Source organism: Montipora foliosa, chromosome 5 (genome assembly GCF_036669935.1).
Source record: "Montipora foliosa isolate CH-2021 chromosome 5, ASM3666993v2, whole genome shotgun sequence".
In the NCBI taxonomy this organism is placed as follows: domain Eukaryota; kingdom Metazoa; phylum Cnidaria; class Anthozoa; order Scleractinia; family Acroporidae; genus Montipora; species Montipora foliosa.
In genome coordinates, this window is record NC_090873.1 from 21769464 (window position 1) to 21774463 (window position 5000).

The window sequence follows — 5000 nt, forward strand, 5'->3', positions numbered from 1 at the left end:
TTCAAAGGCAGCTCAAAATCAACAACAGATGATGCACCAAGAAATTTTTTTTCGTTCCAAGAACCCTGCATTGTAATTGGCTTGAGCTACTCTCGGCCTGCATTGTTATTGGCTTGAGCTACTCTTGGTTCAGCATGCGCACTGGTGTCTTGAAAAAAAATTCACTTCTTGCCGTGCTTTTAGAATAACCAAGACTATATTCCAACAATTTTTTTGTATTGACACTGTGATTTGCATCATTGCAATCATACACTCTTTTTACCATTGAGTCGTACATCAATATCTTTCACGAATTTGTGAATGCCGTTTAAATCATTTGCAGCGATATTGCCATTATCCATTTTTTGAACTTTGAAAGATATTCCGATTCTAGCATTGTACCAATTTAATGGGGTTATGCTGTTTCTGTTATCAACCACAAATCTATGATCTTTTTTTGAGACCTATCATTTCCAGGGTTGCCTGTATCAAGAGCTGTTTCTAGTTCAAAAACGACGTCTTCATATCGTTCAACATATTTTGGTTTTCCGAATGTTTTCGTTATATCAGTACATTACATAACTTTGCATTTTGTTATTTCGTAAACGTCCTCCTGAAAGCAACCTTTCGACTCGATCAGCCATTTTAGAATTGTTTGACTGATTTGACATGGTTGTTTTTTCGGTAACATCGAAATGATTTTATCACCAGCTTTTTGGCTTCAATGGCTGATTGATTGATGATCGGAGTGTATTTTACAGTTTTTTAATTGCTTCGTCCAACGCTTTCGCCATTGGTTTTTCAAACATATCAAGAACAAAAACTTCGTCATAAATATGCTTTTTGATATATCGACCCTTTTCAGGATCATATCTGGTCTTAAATTCACGTCTCATTATATAATTGAGTTTCATTTTTTTCATTATTGAAGAACATAATGTTGATGCGCGCCTTGTCTTAAAATCAGCGTCATAAACCAATTCATGATCATACCATTCAGATCAATGAATGTTCCAAGGCCATCTTTCACTGTAATCCTCATTTCCGACATTATTGTAGACGACACTGGACTATAAAGAGCTCTTTTGGTTCAAAAGTAAAAGGATAGCTCCTGGTCAGTTGGAATAACAGCGAGAGTATCGCTTCTTTTACCATCTACTAAGCTGTTAGATACAATATCACAACCAATAACAACTGAATCGACACTATTAGTTATGTTTGGAAGCCTTGCTGAAGTCTCAGTTCTTTTCAGAAGTTTATGGTCAAAGCCAATCAAGTCGCTGAAATACGAATTTCTCATGTCAAGTTGCCATCGACTCTTCAATTCACTAACAACCTTATAACTTGATTATATGAAAGATAATTTTATGCCTTCTTTATCGTCACCATTTCGTTCTAAAATATCTTGAATATAATAGTGTATGTCGTCATATGAATACATTCCATCGGTAAAATTGATGTCTTCCCAAGTATTATTATTATCTTTATGACGTTGTTATTGTAATTTACACCGATATTATACCAAGAAAAAGTCATTTTTGCTCTATCCAAAGCAAGATCATAGTGACTATCTATCAAGCTTTATAACAGGATCAAATTTTATTGAAAAATGTTCAGGCTTATGTTGTCCTATTTTTATCCGATTTACAGAACTAATGTGGATTGCTCTATGATACATTATAGTAGTACATTATATATTTTAAGTTATATTACATATTCTCTCAAAAGCTCAGTAAGTTGCTGGTTATCGATAGCTCCAAGCTTATTTAATGTATGAGCTATTTGACTGAATTCATTTTTTAAACCATTATTGCCAGCTAAGATTGAACCACCAAGCAATTCCAACCTATTCATCAAACCATTAACATTGTTGTAATAAACCACAGCTGAGCCAATCGTTTGATATTTACGGCTTGTTCTACGTATTGGTATTTCACTTAGTTTGTTCAATTGATCAAAAACCATTTTGGAAAGAGGACTGTGCTTCTTTTTGCTGTTAAATCGCTTGGTTAGTAAATCAGTTATATCAAAGTCGATTGGACGATCGATCACCTTTTTAACGACAGTCAGGATGTACTGACTCTTGCAACATATTATGACAAGCATGTTGTTACAGCTGAACCAGTGTTTGCTAAAAGTGTTCTGATGGTTTTTAGCAGACGCAAGCAACAGCACAAGCACAAGCACAAGCATAAGTAGCTTGTGCTAAGTGAAAAAGAACGTCGACATAAGCATCAGCGTCGGCAATTCCAAAGGTTGCGTTGTATTGTACCCAGTGATTTGCTTGCTTTAGCTGCTGTTATAGAAACATGGGCTGACCACTTGAGCTTGTTACTGATGGTGATCCCAAGGTATGGGAAGGTATCAACCTGTTCCAGCTCTACACCACAGAAGACATATTTTCTCTGGGGTGGATTGTTCTTATGTGAGATGGTAACAATTTTACATTTGGAAGGATTGAACTCCATTTGCCAGTGATACTGCCAGGATTCTAACCTGCGTAGGTCAGATTGAAGAAGGTCACAGTCCGCATCGCTAGCGACAATGCCGTAAAGTAAAGCATCGTCCGCAAAGAGCCTAACTGATGATTGCACGGTATCTGGTAAGTCGTTTATGTATAATAAAAAAAGCAAAGGACCGAGGACTGTACCCTGGGGTACGCCAGAAGTCACCGGACATTGACTTGATGTCTGGCCTTCACAAACAACTGATTGAAAACGTTGTGTAAGAAACGACTCTAACCAGTTTAGGAGCAAGCCTTGGATTCCATAGTACTGCAGCTTCCTTAGGAGTCGCCTATGAGGGACCTTATCGAAAGTTTTGGCGAAGTCCAAAACGGCCGCATGGATAGATGAGCTCTGGATAGTCTTTGCCATGCCGTGTAAGGTAAGAATTAGCTGCGTCTCTGTGTGCCACAAAACATCTTTGTGTTTCACATCACATCTCTGTGTGCCACAAAAATACTTCAGAAGATCTTAAAGAGTTTTAAAAGTGCTCAAGCGAGGTATGAAGGTAAATATTTCTTTTATTTCAAAATTATTTTGCTATTTGTTTAGGACTTTTGTTCACGATTGGTGGTTTGATAGCCTCTCGATTAACACGTACCTCGATAACTTTATGACCTCTGTACTTATATAATAAACAAATTGCTTCATGATTGGCACGTTTGTACGATTTTTATTACTCACTCGTTGTGAAGGATAGTTAAACTCACGCGATCCTTCACAACTTGTGAATAAAAATCGTACGTACTCACCAACCATGAAGTGATCTATATTTATGCTTGCGCTTGTGCTTGCGTCGCTAGTGGATCATTAGATACTTTTCTGTGCTCACTGAGTTTGTGTCCATATGATATAACATGGTGTACCTTTTTTCTTTGAATTGGTCTGCGGGAACACATTTTTGCGGCTCAATTTGACTCAAATTTCCGCTGCGAAATAATTTTGCGGTTTTCTTTTCAAGCAGCAAGACTGTTTTTAACTTGTATCACCAAGAGAAAATGAGGGGACGGAGAAGGAGGCTCCCGCTCCAGCCGTTGGGATATGTCATGTCCAAGAAAGTTATTTTTAGACGAGCGGAAGTCTTCCGAGACGTCCGCATGCAGGCCAACCTCGGTCCGATGTTTGAAAGAAAATATATATTCATCAGCCTTCCACGTGCGCCATCATTTTCTCTTTTCACTAAGAACCTGAGAGCGAAGCAAGACTGCATGCGGACGTCTCGGAAGACAGACTTCCCCTAGAACAAAGACTTCCGCTCGTCTAAAAATAACTTTCGTGGACATAACATATCCCGGCCAACGCCTTGAGCCTCCCTCTCTGTCCCCTCATTTTCTCTTGGTATCACTTTTTCGGTAAAAAAAAGAACCCCTCAGTCATGCCGGGGTCCGAAACACAGGTCACTTTTGACGGGCAACTCGTTGCAGGTCATAGACTAGGTCATTGTTTTACCTTTTCGAAAGTAACCCAAACCCCTCAATATGGCTAACCCTAGGCCGAAAAAAAAGGTTTTGAGGATTTTTGGTTACTTTCCAAAAGGTAAAACAATGACTCGCAAGGAGTGACCCGTCAAAGTGACCCGTGTTTTAGACCCGCCACTCAGTCATCAAGATCAGAAGAACAAATTGTGGCATCCTGGAGGCCTTAGAAAATGGTTGTCCCTTCTGATAACCCGTTCGAACAAGTTTAACATGACCTTTTGGTTCGTTTCTTGTGCCTCAGACACTGGAAAAGTATTGACTTAACCTCTTCTTGTTTCGTTTTGTTTGCAGCAAGCTCCGATTGCTTTTCTCAATGCAAATATCAAAATTAACGATTTTTTTAAACCCCAAAGTATTATATAAAGTAACACAGGTGGATTAAAAGCCATTTACAATTATATTAAGGCGATGGCATTTAACTACAGGCCTCGGTTGTTCAAAAGGTGGATAACGCTATCCACCGAATAAATCGCTATCCAGCGGATAAACACTAGCAAAACCAATTGAGTTATCCAGTGGATAGCGCTATCCACCCTTCGCACAACTGTTTGCTAAGAAAGCTTTTTAGTCAAAGAGCCTTACTAAAAGCTTGCATGAATGGTTCTTTGATATAACGTTTTCAATGGGAATCTGACGTCACTTTAATCAGAAGGCGCATGCGCGCCTAGTTCCATTCTTCAACCATGCGTTTCAGTGAAAAACATGTTAAAACTCTCTGGAAACGACAGGAAGAGGTGTTTTTTTTGCACTGATTGGAAGCCGTCCCATCATTTGTCGTAAACTTTAGCACGGAATTTCTATTTGGGTAAAAATGGAACTGACATTTCGTAAAATGTACCAAAAGAGGGCCTTATGACGTCATAGCTTTTTTTTTAATCCTTGCTATAGATTTTGTTTATGAATGTTTTGATACTGTTACGTGAGAATAATTGTTTGTCACGTGATTTACCAAATATGGTTGTGAATCGAACCAGGCAAAGAAATGTTAAATAGAACATGCTTGGCAAAAGCGGTAACGGTAGAGTTAAAGTGATTCGAG